Source organism: Gossypium hirsutum, chromosome D11, assembly GCF_007990345.1.
Source record: "Gossypium hirsutum isolate 1008001.06 chromosome D11, Gossypium_hirsutum_v2.1, whole genome shotgun sequence".
NCBI lineage: Eukaryota > Viridiplantae > Streptophyta > Magnoliopsida > Malvales > Malvaceae > Gossypium > Gossypium hirsutum.
This window is the reverse complement of record NC_053447.1, coordinates 30,120,425-30,136,984: the sequence shown is the minus strand read 5'-3', so window position 1 is coordinate 30,136,984 and position 16,560 is coordinate 30,120,425. Positions and strand designations below refer to the sequence as shown.

Genomic DNA, 16,560 nt, shown 5'->3' with positions numbered 1-16,560 from the left:
AAAACAGTGAGTAACCTACCGTATTATCTACCAAAGTATCAATGTGAGGCAATGGGAAATTTTTTTGGGGCTGGCCTTGTTCAAGTCTCTGTAATCCACACACATTCGTAGTTTCCCATCTTTTTTAGGGACTGGACGATGTTGGCTACCCATTCTGAATATTTGACCGCTTGTAAGAATCCAGCATTGAATTGTTTTTTTGACTTCTTCTTTTATTTTTAGCACAATATCAGACTTCATCTTTCGGAGTTTCTGCTAGACTGGCTTGCAATCCTCTTTTATAGGAAGGCGGTGTACTGTAATGTCAGTGCTTAACCTGGGCATATCATGGTATGACCATGCGAAGACATCTTTGAATTCTTAGAGTAACTCCATGAGGTCTCGTTTCCTCTTTGTGGTAATGTCAGTTCCAATCTTCACCTCTTTTTCTTCTTCCAAGCTCACAATTTCCATAGATTCCTTGTGAGGTAGGATTTGTTTCTCCTCCTGTTCTACCATCTTCAACAAGTCTGGAGATAAGCCACAGTCTACGTCATCTTCAAAGTCATGAGATCCCTCTAAACACATGTCTTGTTCAAAAAGAAATTCTGAGTTTGTAGCAGCGTCACTCATGTCGTTGATATCCAGGGACCTATTGTAGGTACCAAAGAATATATAAAGAATGTATGAATTTAAGAATAATTATCTGTACAATATGATTATGAATGAAATGAAAGAATGATTTGGAAGAAAATCTCCAAAAGAATGAAAAAATAATTACTCGTATGGAAAGAATGAAAGAATATTTACTCAAAATGAACGCAAAGATGTACTTCATTAAAATAATGATGTTTAGACATGAGCCTATTTCAAAAGGGGTTCCTATCACTTCTAGGCTAAAAGCAATAAGAGTGTTTTGAACATTACTCTGAGTAAGCTCTAAAAGCTACAGGGATCTCTTCTGCAGTCCAATTGTTTAGCACACTCCCCGGTTCATAAGGACGAATATCTAACAAGGTCCCTCCTTCAGTTGCTTCTTCATATATGGCATTGATGTGAACATTTCCCAACATTTCTTCAATACTTTCTTCTCTTGGCATTCTTTTCTCGAGATGAATAATCTCTCTCGATACAAAAGTTTTAGATATGTGGGGAAAGGTCATAGGCTCCCATTTGACCTCATCCCCGCTCAAACGTGCCTTTCTTGTTTCTTGTTTCTTCTCTAACTCTTTCATTATTTGTCTTGTATCTAGCTTGTATCCTAAGCCAAAATGGTCATGCTTGTCCTTCAACACTGGAGCCTCAACTCTTCCCTAAAGATGTCTCCCTAGTCCTTTTCTCGGTAAGGCTCCTCTTCTCACCATCAACTGTAGACCCATCCTCGTAGTCTTGGATATTTTTGGCACCAGAATCCTGTTCCCCTCAGTAATAAATGTTGTATTCATAAACTTCAAAGACCGAAAAGAACATTCAACTGCCTCATCATGTCTCTAAGTATGGCGCATCACTAGTTACGGTCGCAATAATATCCTCTTCGACATTTATTGTCACTAGTCGGCCTTCTGACACTAGCTTCAACTTTTGATGTAGTGATGAAGGTACAGCCCCTGCCGAATATATCCAGGGTCTCCCTAACAAACAATTGTAGGAAGGTGTGATATCCATTACTAGGAAGTCCACCTCATAGGTAGTTGGGCCAATCAATAGAGGTATTTCAATTCTTCCCATGACTCTCCTTTCTGTGCCATCAAACACCCTTACAATATTATGGCATATCTTCATGTGTGAGCTATCCACAGGTAACCTATTAAGTGTGGATAGGGGCAATACGTTCAATGTCGATCCATTATCGACTAGAACCCCCGGTAATGTTTTCCCTTTGCATCTGGTAGTGATGTGCAGTGCTTTAGTGGATCCCATACCCCCTGGTGGTATCTCGTCAACATTGAAGAAAATGAAGTTATCAGCACTTATGCTATTAACCAGCCGATCCTGTTTGTTGATCGAAATATCATTGGCCACCTATGTTTCATTTAGTACTTTTATCAATGCACTTTGGTGTACTTCTGAGTTCAAGAGTAAAGCTAGTACAGATATGCGGGCTGGTTGTTTATGCAGTTGTTCCATAATACTATACTCGCTGTGTTTCAGAAACTTCAAAAACTCCTTGGCTTCCTCTTCTTTTACTGGCTCATTATTTGGCAACTCAGGTTCGGTTGCTTTTCCCTTCTTTTGTTCCACCATCAAGGCTTTTCCTTTTACCGGTTCTGTTCGGGCTTTATCAAATCGTAACATCTTCCACTACGCGTATAAGAACCCACATCTTGATCCTCTTTTGAAGCACTGCCTAAATCCTCCTTTCATGGGATCGTCACATTACAATCATAATTCCAGGTGACCTTCTTGCTATCCTTATAAGCAAAGACTGCAAGTTTCCGAATTATGATCTTTGGTATCACCTGTACTCCATCTTTATTATTTTTAGGTCACGAAATGATGACCACAGGATAATTGACCTTTGGACCTTCGTCGTCGATTCTGATGCATATATGATTCCCTTTTCTTTAACATCTTCACAGAACTCTATCTCTTTATTGTCCATCATGCCCTAAACCAAGACTTTGAATTATACGCACTCTTGGATCTCATGTCTCACTTCATGATGAAACCCACAGTAGTTCTCCCTCTTTTCATAACTTCTTTCTGAATCCGAAATGATAACCCCCTTTTTGTCATCTCATTCTAGACCCATCTCAAAGGAGTTTTTACTTCTGCAATAACTATCTTGATTTTTCTCCCCATATTTTCACTCATCATGTTTACCCTATTATTATCATGATTGGGTAACAGATTTTCTGTACTGGATGAATCATTGAATTTGACAATGCCCATATTGATGAGCCTTTCAACCAGTTTTTTAAAACCAGTGCAGTTTTCTATAGAATGCCCCGTAATTTCTTCATGGTATTCGTATTGGGCGTTTGCGTCATACCATTTGGGGTACGGGGGTTGTAGAGGTTTTAAGTAGAAATGGGAAACAACGTGTACATCGAATAAACTCTGATACAGCTCCCTATACGACATTGGGATTGGTATAAATTAGAGCTTTTCAGTGTTTTGTTTTGTGCTAGATTCTTGTCTTTGTTGATCAGCAGCTACCTTTCTTGGCTAATTTACAGTAATTGATTTTGAGTAACTTGTGTTGTTCACCTAGTTTTACTTTTTCCTTAAGACTAACCTTCTGTTACTCTCTCCTACATCTATTTTTCCACTTCTTATGGCATTCTCGATCATTTTGCCATTCATGACTATATCTGAAAAAAATTTTTGTGGCGCTTCCTAGCATGTGTGTGATGAACAGGGCTTTTAATGTATTGATAAAGAGCATCGTAGTTTCTTTTTCTAGGAGCGGTAGCTGGACCTAGATGGCAACTTCCCTCCATCTCTGTGCGTATTACCTAAAACTCTCACTCGATTTCTTCTCCATGTTCTGTAAAGTAATTCTATCAGGAGTCATATCCGTTACATGACTGTACTAGTTCATAAATGCTTGAGCTAGGCACGCATGACTGTACGGGGCTTTTAAGTAACCAGTACATGACTGTACTAGTTCATTTGTCATTCATTTTGCCATGGCACGCATGATTGCCAGGAATTGTTTAGATTGTGATGAGTGTGTTTTTGTCTATGATGTTCGATGAGGAGCTTAATTCTTCAATAAACTTAGAAAGTTGTGACAGTGGATTAGGTGATTTTAGCTTAGGATAGTTTACTTGTAAATTGATACCTAAAATTAGGATGTCCTAATTCCGATTACAATTGATCCATAGTAAGTTTCTTTTGATAAACTTAGAGACTCTTGATGCTATATTTGGTAATATGGCAATACTCAATAGTGAATAAAGTGGCAATGTCTAAGAAAATTATTTAAAAAAATGCCATAATACTTCAATGCTTAGAATTGTTGAGTAAGTCAGCACCACTTTGTTTGGTCCATCGTAGTAACGAGATGAGTAGCTAAGGAGGTAGTTGTTTACTCCATCCATCTTTTTAGTCAAAAGCCTTAGTTGCATGAGTGAGTATTCAAATTGTGACATGATTGAGTATTCAACATAATAAATGTGACGAGCTAAATCCCCTAGTAAAAAAAATAAATAGGAATAATAAATGGATATGTATGTATTTGAGTATGAATAAGGCTAGATGAAAAAAGAAGAAGGAAAATTGAGTTAGTTAAAAGATGAGCTAAGTAAATTAGGAGATATTTGCTATAGTGAAAATTGCATGAATACTTACGATTTTTCTTTCTTTTAGGGCAATATTTTCTACACTACCTTTACTAAATAAGCTTATGAGGCTTGATCAAATTTTTAGACATAGAAGATTGCTAAGAACTGAAGGACAAAATGCTCTCTTAAGGGTCTCACAATGCAAAGGTGATTATGTTGCTATGACAATTCTTACGTTCATGCATTCATTCATATCTTGTTTTAGGACAAGCAATAACTCAGGTTTGGGGGTGTAATAACTCTTGAAAAGAGTTATAATTCATGCCTTTAGATTGGGTCAATTGTCTGTACTTAAGTGAACTTAACTGCATTTTAAGACATTATTTTAGCATTTTTAGAACATTGCATAAGAAGCTTGGACGATGCTTAAATATTATTATTTGTTCCTTTTAATTGTATGTGAAAGGGTTGTGTTTCGTGGTTTGGCAAGTGCAGGTTGAGAAACGAGAAATAAATGAGTGAAGGTTTTTCGGGGCAAAAGGTTGGACATTTTGTTAGCACGAATGTCATGGTAATTTCAGGAAGCCGAGTCAACACTCAACGCATACTAGTTTTAGCCCAACTATACTTGTACCAGAAAAATCTGCCTAAAAAAGAGGAAAAAATAATCCTAAGATGTTGGTTTTTATCCTAGAAAAAAAGAATTTAAAAAGAAGATGATCTTGAGTTGTTGAAAAAAGAATTTAAAAAGAGGAAAAGATAATCTTGGGTTGTTGGATTTACCCTATGGAAAAAGACTATAAAAAACCAAATGAGGAAACCCAAAGAGGAACAAACAAGGGTGGAGATCCATAGGCAAAACTAGAAGGTGGCGATTGAGTAGATATAGAAAGAGGAAGACAAAGGCAGTCCCTCTCAGCCATCGCAGGACACTGTGCTGCTGGAGTATGAACTGGATACGTGAAAGCTGTCTTCTTTTCGTTCTTCTGTTATTTCTTACTTTGTTCCTCCATGAATTGAATGATGAAAATGATGTTGAATGATATTTTGGTTTTAAATTTTATTTGCCAACCCATGAGCTAAATCTTATAGGGTTGAGATTACATGATGAAACTTTTATTTTCGTTAATGGTTGAAGCATAAATCTGAATTAATTTACTGTTTCATTCAATTATTTTTATTTCTAAAGTGTATGCATGCAATCCCTAGACATAGACGATTGTGCAGCATGCCTATAAACTAATTTAATTCTAAAAAGGTTGGATTAGTTGGACCGAAATTAAATGATATGAGCAAGTACTCGACAGATACTTGTAGTAGACTCTAGACATATAGCAGCGTTCATACAGAAGGAAACACTGTAGGGTACCGTATTAAAGGCCTATAGACACGGGCAAGGTAACTTGGCGTTTTTGCTTTCGAAAGAAGCAAACCACTTTAAAACTCTTCTGAGTAGTAGATTGATTACGATTTTACCGAGGCATTTCTGACAGTAAAGGTAGATTCTTAGTAATTTCAACATTCCATATCAACATCGTATATCTCTTATCTTTTGCCGTAGTATCTTTTCCATCAAATCCTTAGTTGTTTATTTGTTCAATTGCATATTATTCATATAATCATTTTCGTAATTGCCATTGTATTTCTACTCTCGTTTTGCGATAGCATTTCCAAGTATTCATTAATTCCACATATTGCGTACATCAGTATTCCTTTAATTGCCACTGCATACTTACCATAGATTTACCATAACATTAATTTCATTTTATTATAATAACTTGACCACTTTTGTTCCTCAATCTGATCCTTATGGGAACGATATGCACTCATCATTTATTACTTGATTTAATGTGTATACTTGCACACATTGCATATCATTTCACACGCAACAGTTACTCCCACTCCTCGCCCCAATATTGCAAAAAAATTAAAGAGATAAATTGTTTTCAATATATTTTTTAAAATAAAATCAGCTTAATCTTTTTAAGATTATGTCATAAGTAGCTATCTACATACTTATTCAATTCAAATTTTTTTGTTGTTGAAAATTTTAATTTAAGTCCTTTTTTTCAATGAAATGGAAATTTAAGGCACTTATAATTATGAAATTATATATGATAAATTACACTTATAACCTAAAAAATAAAAATAAAAATATATTTAATTGATTAAAAATTATATAAAATTACAAATTAATACATAATAAAATTACATTTCAACCTCTCAAAAAATTATAATTTAACCCAACACTCCTAAAAACTTTGTAAATTCACCTACCAAAACTCACTCCAACTCACCATTTCTAAAACCCTACTAACATTATCGATGCCAACATTGTTGTAATCATTATTTCTATTGACTTTCGATCTAAAAATGTATGGAAAAAAAGGGTTTGAATAGGATTTTCTAATAATAATAAGAAAAATTGTTGTGAAAGACATGAAAAACGTTGTGACGTTGAAATCAACGCTATCTTTTTAATTCTCGAAACTTTAAACGGCGCATTTTCGATAATTATTACAATCTTTTTTGCATGGATTAAAGATTGTTTTGATGTTACTACATTGTCAAAAGTTTGGAATTAAGTCAAATTTGTGGTGCTTACTCTGGTGGAATATCATTAGTACTTCCGTTTCCCATTTTTTGTATGACTTTTGAATTGGTCTTTTATCAAATTAGAAGGAATTTATGAATACATTCGATTCCCCTTTTGAAGATAAGGCACATCGGTGAACCTTATTTTATGCATCAAATCAAGGGCTTCTGGAGATGAATGAATACGTGTTCTTTTTAAAAATTTACATTCTTCAAGACTGGTGGTTTTCTATTTTAAATTTAATTCTATTTTCTAAAATGATGAAATGGGACAGAAAATTTCAAAATTTTTTAGTTGGGGCCAACACCTCCATTGACAATTAAAAATGTTGTACCAAACCTACTAAGATAAAATATAGGGTAAAAAAGCAAATAAAGGTACAACCGTACATGTTTCTTGAAAAAGTTTGCATGTGTTTTTTTTATATAAAAGGGTACATCTAAATATTATATATTAACTTTGATTTTGTATAAATTTTTATATAATTTTAATTTGATTTGATTTTCAGAAATTGCTAACACAATTATTAATATAGTCATTTGATACATATATATTATATACACAAATAATTAAGTTGATCTAATATATACATAAATTGATATATTTAATTCTTTAAACATGTGCAATTGATTCGCAAAAAAATGTTTTATGTGTATGATTAAACAATATCAAATTACTCATTCGATCAAAGCTCATGTTTGGTTTTTATATTTATCCCGAAATAAAATAATAAAAGTTTACCAACAAGTGATCGGACAAGATGATGGTAAACTTGTTCCCCATATATTCAAACTAAATTCGAGGCTTCTTTTAAATATCATCTTTGATCTAAACAAGATTAATCTTAAACAGTACTAAGATAATACAAATTTTAGCACAATAATAAACCCCATTGGTTAGGTTTCGCATCCAATGGAAAACATGTGCACTGCCATCCACCAAAATTTCACCCATTTATCTTTCTATGATATATTGTTGAGTTTAAAAAGAAAATAGCATCCATATATACACAAGATCTGATTTGGCGGCAAAGAGAGCAAAGAAAAAGGCCAAAACCTAGCTTTGTGTAGTTGAATTATATAAATATATTTTAATTACAGTCCCAATCAAGAAATCTGAATGAATCTTTTTGGTAGTTTAAAAGAAGTACATAAGAAAAAGGGGAGACAAGTTTTGAGTATAGGCCCACTATTGACAAAATGGCAGCAGGATGCTTGGTTTTGAAATATTGATATCATTAGAGATAACACCCATTTTTAAATATAGTATTGGTAATAAATGTTTTGCTATGATCAGCCCTTATGTCATTCCTATACTCTAAATCCAAACCTTTTTTATTAACAAAACCCTCCCAATGTTTTGGACATGTAAAAGTGTATATTTTTTCTTAAAGGGGACTTTAATATTTTTATTGTATGCTTTATGCCTAATTACTTCAACTAAGTGGTTGATTTATATAGGGGTATATATATGTTTAGATTTTTTTAAAATAAAATATATATTCAAATAACTAGAATTTAAATCAACTTTATATAATATGATCAAATCGATAATCAGAAATGCATGCAGATTTAGATAAAAATACATTTTGGGAGTATATAAGTATGTATATAAATACTTTTTAAGAAGTTACATATATAAATATTATCATAATTATAATTACAATTAATACATTTAAATCGATGATAAGAATATATTTGACCTAGATCAGAATAAATCTAGACAAGGTGATGAATGCTCCGTTGACAAGAAATATTTGAACAAACTATAAGACTTAATCTTTTTGATTGATTCGATTACAAAAAGTAAATCTAAACAATTACGAGTTAAATTGAAAATTTTTGTTCAAACTTTCGTTGCGGATCAATTCCAAAGAATTCAAGGTTGCATTTATGATATCAAGAATTAAGATTGGAAGCATTCTCGCCTGGAAGAATTTATACACTCTAATCAAATAGAACCATAGTTTGTTTTATTAAATAAAAATCGTGTGGCTTTATTAATTGACATAAGCATGATATCAACATGATTTAATGTTAGGGTTTCTTTTAATTACATGTATTGTAACTCAACTTATTAAATTTACTTCAACTTAATGAATAAGGTTATGACTAAGTCAATTGTTTAAAAACAATTTAAACGTATTTTCGTTAGTTTATATATCTTATATATAATATTTAAAGTCAAAATTTTTAATGAAAATGGAATGTATTGGGGCTGGCCGGGCATCGGTCCCCCTAAAATAGAAAATTTTTTATTCAGGTTCTTTAAAATTTTTAAAATTTTAAATTAATAAAGGTAAAATTGTACATTAACTCCCCCTAAAAATGATAAAAAATTAATTTAATCCCTTAAATATTATAAATATATAGACTATTAAAATTATAAAATTACATTTTTATTATTATAAAAATTTAAATTTAATTTCGACTCCTAAAAAGATTTTTTTGGCTTTGTCTCTATGTGAATTTCCACACGCTTAAAAATCTTTTATGTATCATATTATATGTTTAATATTTTATGATTCTTTCGTTTAAAAAATTAACTAAATGGAAATTATTTTTATATAATAATAAGTTATAATTGAATTTTAGAAAAACATGTTATAATAAATAGATAAGAAAATGAACAGAAACAACACAGTAAGTATTGGTAAATGAAAAGAAATGAAGCAAAGCTTGAATGCCACGGAAGTAAAATAATTAAAATTTTTATATTCTTAAAATGATTTTATTATATATTATTAGTAACTATGAAGTTTATTTAATGCTATGGTTATAAATTATATCTACACTGGTAAAAATATAAAGAATAAACAAAAAGAGAAGGAAACAATAACTTTGGTCATTCAGTCCATCAAGTAAAAGGTGAAGTTACAAAGGAGAGAGACTTTACGCATACAACCGAATATTAAAAACGGAAAATCATCTTACAAGGTCCCTAGAAAGTAAAAACTTCACCAACCCTGAGAAAGAAATCTGCCTGTAAATCTCCAAATTCAATTGAGAAGTGGAGAAAAAAAAAAAAAGAGGCCATGTATCGTACTCAAGACCTCTCAAAAACAACTTTCGCCTATAGGCTTAGCTAAACTTAAAGAGAACCAAAATACAGCACTTGGGGAGGGAATTAAACGTGGCCAACAAGACGAGACCACGCCAAAAAACACAAACACTTCTTAATTTGCTGCAAAATTGGTTCATCCTCCTAGCTGCTTCTAATGGCTGGTGGTCACTGTTATTTGAGAGAATTGTTTACAGGCTGTTGTTTCGCTCTCAAGGAATAACTAGGGAAAAAGAACACTCACAAACTATATAGAAAATCATCACTGATAAAAAAATGGGGAAAAAAAAAACTCTCTATAGAGAATTAACAATTATTCCTAGTAATTTTCTTGTTGAAAGTGTTTCATCACATAAAGTTGAGCAAAGCCAGTCGCAGACTTTTCACAAGATCCTTCACTGTCATTGAAAAATCCGCTTCCATCTGCAATATTAATAAGGCTTTAGTCAAGGGTTTTAATCGCGTTAATTAAATTGGAAAGGTTCCTTTCCAGGCTAGAATTTCTGGGAACGTTGGATTGGAAAATTACCTGAGCAACAATGGTTATGTCAAGGGTAGCTTGCCCAAAGGGCAAGACGTTGGTATTAAGCACACAGAGATGAAGCTTTTCGACTTCGTTTATGATATTTGGTATGCACCCTTTGTTTTTCTCGCAGTGGATTCTAATGAGCATATCTTTTTCCGAAACTCTTGCTTCGATCTCGGGGAATGGATTGTTGGATTGGCTTTCAAAGTTCTCACCACACGACGATGTTTCATCATCTGAATAAATTTGGGTTTTCCTCACAATGATCACCGATTCCATTGTTTTCGTAGCCACTTGATTCTCAAGCGTACCCACTCGCTCCTGAAGTTGCTTCAAGTATTTGATAGCGTCCCCAAGAACAGAAGCCTTGTCATTCTGCATACACATACGTATACTAGATCAGCATAAGCCAAAATTATTGCATGAAATATTAGTATTTTATGAATTATGAACTTGTATGGTACCTTTTTCAGGCCAGGAATAAGTGCTGAAAGAGAGATGAACCTTTGGCTGAGCTTTTCACGACGTTTTCTTTCAGCAATTACATGATCTTGAGCATAGAGTGGAGCCCTAGTCGATGAACCAACCCTCTTTGAAACCTGCTCAAATTTAGGTGAACAATATTGGTCCTCGTAGGCAACTTGAGAAATCAAAGATGGAAAAGTTCCCGTGTAATTTCCATCTGAACCCACCTCATTTTCCGTTTCAAATCACGGTCTAGACCACAATACTGCTGAGATATATCCGGCGGTGACGAATTCGAGTTGTCAAAAGAGATTATATGGGAAGAAGAGGAAGAAGCAGCCTTAGGTGGTATGTTATCAGTGATGCAAGAAGACTTCCAAGTGCTGCTGCTGGTCTTGAGTTGTTTCATTGGCCTTCTAAAGTCGTCGTCACCGACGTTATGAGAAGCTTCAATATGTAAACCATGGGAGTGGTCGATGTTTGTGTAGGATGTGTAGCTCTCGGGAGAAAAAGATTCGAAATTGAAATCATCAAACGAAAAGTCAATAGGGTTCATCGTTGGATATTGTGGGAACAACGTGGGATCCTCCATTTCCTGTAAATATTCAAACCCATCAAAAAGCTGATTATATGAGAAATGCTTATCCCTTCTTATGTGTTTTTAGATGGTTGGGAGAACAGTCTTTACCAGTTCAGATAACCATTTGGCTGAAGCAATTTCCATGTTGAGGCCGCCCTGAAACCTGCAAAAACAAATCAAAGCAATTAGTAAGTTGCTTTTAATTAAAGAAATAACCCCATCAGCTCCATCAATGGAGACTGAAGAGCTCAAAAAGAATCTCATTTTAAGTTGTAGAGTTGGAAAGCTTACCTTGATAAACTAATGACTGGGAGTCTTTAAGTCTAAAGAGGACTGTTCGCAGATGTGAATTTGGATGGAAATTGTTCTGTGATAGGAGGAATCAACAAGTGTACATCTATATATACACTCTCACACGCGCACTAAGTGCACCGTACCTTCGTACGCGCTTCCTAGGACTATATGGTGGTCTGGCTGGTGTGAAAATATTGTTTAATGCCCCCCATCCCACATCCAACCTTTTTTTTTCCAGTTTTCACTGTTCATTTGGAGGCTCTGTTTTCCGGAATCTGACTGGAGTTTTTCTCCTTGTTCTTTTCCTTTACATATTCGATTTGTCGCATAAAATTTATGTATCACAAAGGTCTCCTTTTGCCTGGTTTAATGTTTTGAGGACGGTGTTGTAAATCAAAATCAAATTACATCTAAAATTTTGAAGTTTAAAGTTAAAATTTTTAATTTGAATTATTAATTTTTGAAAGTAAAAAAATATAAAATATTCTTTTATTTTTTTATATTACTTTACAAGCACGATATTTATATGTATTAATTTATAACGATTTATTTATAGTTTATAATATATGTTATGTCTTAATATTATTGTTGTTTATGATTTTCTTTTTTACTAAAAGAAAAGACTAGCTTTTTGTGAGATTAAAATTTATGTTATATATTAGAATTAATTACCCTATACATTCTCAACCTATAATCCTCTCACTAAATTTTAAAATATTCTAATTATATTTACCAATTATCAATATTATATCAATAAGGTCCTTGCATTATTGAAACCGTTAAGTTAACTATTAAATTACACGTAAAATCTTATGTGACATAATTTATTTCATAAAGAAAAGTAAAATGTTGCTGCATAACTTTTAAAATTAAAAAAATCGAATGAATGATAGTTTTTGTAAAAGCTCCAAAAACATCAAAATCAAGATTTTTACAATATTCATTCTTCTTTATAATTTTTATTTTAAATTATGTCACATAAAATCTGATGTCTCATTTAACAATTAAATTAACGATTTTAAACAAAAGGACCTTATTGACATAACATTGATAATTTGAGATGTAATTAGAGTATTTTAAAATTTAAGGATATTTGGTACAATTAACTTTATTATTATTATTATAATTATAATTTAAAACCCAAACAAAATAACTTTTGTTATATCTCGTATTTTGAAAAAAGAAGAAGAAGGAATTTGTTATTCTAAATTTGACTTATTTTAAGTTTTTTTCTTTTAAAATCAAGATTCCACCAATTGCAGTAATTGTGATTAATTTCTTCAGTATGGGTATTCTTTGAAGAGGTAACCAGCTAATCACAAAATGTGTTCGATAAGGGTGATAATGGTTCGGTTCAGTCAAACTTTTTGAATTTTTTAAATTGTGCATCATAATTTGGTTCAGTTCTCCATTTTTCATATTAATTTCTAGTTTTAGATTTTGAGAAAATGAAGCTTATTTTATGTCATTTGAATATTATTTTAAAACCTTTTAAAAAAATATTTATTTTTATATCAATAAATTAAAAAAAAGAATTTAGTTGGGTTTTGAATAACTAAAATTTTTAAACTTACACTTTATAAATTATCTAAACACTCCCATTCAGATTAATATTAAACTTTTTATTTTACCCTTCTTTACCCTTGTATTTCATACAGAAATTGTGTTGTTTTATTTCCTTGTAATTAAAGTCTTATATTGAATAGTACGTATTAGTTAAAGAGTGAGAGGCAACTTTGATACTGATTGACATTAATATCCAGAATTCCACATGTGGGAAACACATTTTATATCTGAAAATGGATGTAAATGAATTTCCGTTGTTCAAAACACGACATAATGGAACTGACAGTTTGGTGGATTGGCTTTCCTTTTCAACGAGGCATGAGCCCATAAGTTGGCATGTTTTCTATTAATCACAATTTTTACTTAGACGTGAAATCCAATATTTGAAAGTAGACCTAAAGAAAGCAAAACCTGGGTATCATGTGAACAATTTCGACTTAAATTCTCATGCTGGATTGGATTGTAATAATTTCATTTCATTTAAGGAGAAAACAGTTTGTTTTACTTAGGGGTCCAATGAGTAATCACAGTTTGCTTCAACATTACAGCGTAGCAGTACAAATTGGAACGGAAGAAGGACCTAAAATTCAAGACGTGTAGCAGTTGTAATGGTGCAATAATAGAAAGGTTAAAACATGCACATGCATGAATGAAGGGCAATTAATGAGTCAAAGCTCACGTGCAAATTTAGGAACCTGGGATGAAGGTCCCTATGGGGAAGAGAGACAAGCTTCCATGATGCAACAGGATTAAAAAAACAAGACGGGTTTTCATTTTAAAACCATGCTTGTATGTTTCTTTATTACCATATCACGGATGATCCAAATTTCAAGATATTTTGAGTTTGTTTTAATGATTAATTAATTCTGAAAATTCAATTATAATCCCAAATCATTAAACATATCTTTTAATTAGATTCGAGTATTTGTGTTTTGTTTTTAATTTCTAATTATATAAAATGTAATTGAAGACACCCACCTATAGAAAAAAGAATGGGTAATGAAATTTGCGAAAACATGAGTTTCGATGTGGCAGTGAAGAAGGAATCTGTTTTTTAAAATTTAATTTATAGTGAAACAGAGAGGAGAAACTAACACTAACAGCCAAACTAAACGTTTGAATTAATAGAGATATATCTATAATTTGGTGTGAAAACATGAAAAATTCTCCTTTCCCAATTTTTATTTATTTATTTAAATAACTTAATCTTACTATTGTCGTTTGCCCTATTAAAACAACAACAATCAAACCATGATTGCATTAATATAACTTATAACTGGACCCCATAGCAAAAATGTTTGCATTGCAATCGCAATCATCTAATACATCCCATTAATTCTTTTTTGCTGTGAATATATAATTTATTTTATGAATATTTTAAAAAATACACATTGCCACCCATTTTTTATTTTAAATACATACCAGCCACAATAACGATACCTTTTTTTCGTAATAAATTCTTTTGGTCAGCACTTTTATGTGTGGACAGGTGGGGTCTATTTTTGGTTTGTTTAATTTAAATGTTGTGGGCATATTTGTTTTATTTGTTACATCATGATGACGTAGTTTCCAAGAAGCTTCTACCCTGAAAATGATGCTGTATTTAATTAATCTATTTCTTTTTTCACTCAAATAGCAAAGGAAGAAGTGGACGGCACAATTTCATGATAAACGTGATTTAGCATTTGTCAAGGGAAATAGGAACGTTATTAATCAAGCAAGCTGGAAAATTTAACCCATCGATGATCTCTTAGAATCTGAATAAACAAACTAGACATTTCAATTAAATATGACGTTCCAAATTCTAATCAATTGACCCCTTCCCAAATATATATACAAGAAAATGCAAAATAAAAAGTGCAAAGATATCAACTGGAAAACAAAATCTAAGATTAAGTCATTGTATTAGTTTATATATATAATTTTTAAAAAATTAAATTAAAATTTTATTATTTTTTAGAGGGTTAAAGTGTAATTTGATCGTTTATTGACTTATTATTTTATGAAAGTATAACTATATAAATTGTCACTCAATTATGTTCATGTAGGGGTGAGCATTCGATCGAATCAAATCGAAAATTTTCGAGTTAATCGAGTTTTCGAATCTCATTTTATCATCCTAACTTTATTTGAAGTTTTCTCGAATCAAGTCGAGTGAGATGGAATTCGAATCGAATATATTTGTTCGAGTTAAATTTTAAAAAATAATTTTGGGTCCTTGTAACCATTGTCACCCATCGTAATAAAATTTGTCCACCTTAATCAAATTTTTTATTAACTTTCATCACCTCATAATTTATTTATTAATTTTTTATATATTGGTTAGCTTATTTGTCTGCTTAGTTGTTTCAATTATCTTCAGATTCTTGTCACTATGTATTTTGGAATTAAAAAATATATTAAATATAAAAATATGATTTTTTAATAAAATTTATTTTAAAAATAAAATGTGAAATTGATACAAATATAAAATTTTAACACGAATATTTTATGGCATAATTAAGAATTCAATTTTAATATAAATATTCAATATCACTAAACAATTCAATAATAAAAATAATATAAAATGTGAAATTTAATTTAATAATATAAATAGTATATATAAATAAAATGATTACTATTTATGTTTAGTGATTTTTTTTGGATAATTTTGATTTTTTATTTGAGAGTAAAGGGTTAGAAGTAAAAGTTTAGAGGGAAAATAAAAAGTTTTGGGGAATAAAAGTTTGAGGGAAAGTAAATAGGGGGAGTAAAATTTTAGAGGGAAAATATTAAAAAAAATTGGAGGGGGCAGGGTTTGGGGTAGATGGGAGGTGGGATGAGAAGAGAATAAAAGTTTTAGGGGAAAAGTGGGAGGGAGTAAAAATTTTGGGGGAAAATAAAAGGTTTTGAGGGTTTTTGGGAGTAAAATTTTGAGAAAAAGTAAATGGAAGAGTAAAATTTTGGTGAAAAATGGATTTTGGGTAGATTGGGGGGTTGGGAGGGGAGGGGAGTAAAAGTTTTGAGGGGAAAGTGAGAAGGAGTAAAAGTTTTGAGGGAAAAGTAAAAAAGTTTGGGAGTTTAGGGTAAAAATGTAAAATATTGTAGTTTGATATTCGAATTATTCAAATTATTCGAGTTATTCGAATTCGAAAACTCAACTCGATTCGAATTCGAAATTCGAAAAAAAATTCGAGTTGATTCGAATAACTCGATTCGTTTAACTCGAAATTCAAATTTTTTTTCATTTTTTCGAGTCGAATCGAGTTTTGCTCACCCCTATGTC

The 16,560-nt window shown here is 31.8% G+C and overlaps 1 pseudogene; it reads right to left on the bottom strand.

Annotated features, from left to right (window-relative positions):
• Window positions 1–9,628: 9,628 nt before the first annotated feature.
• Window positions 9,629–11,709, bottom strand: LOC107913363 (transcription factor bHLH25-like; annotated as a pseudogene).
• Between the last annotated feature and the right edge of the window lie 4,851 nt (window positions 11,710–16,560).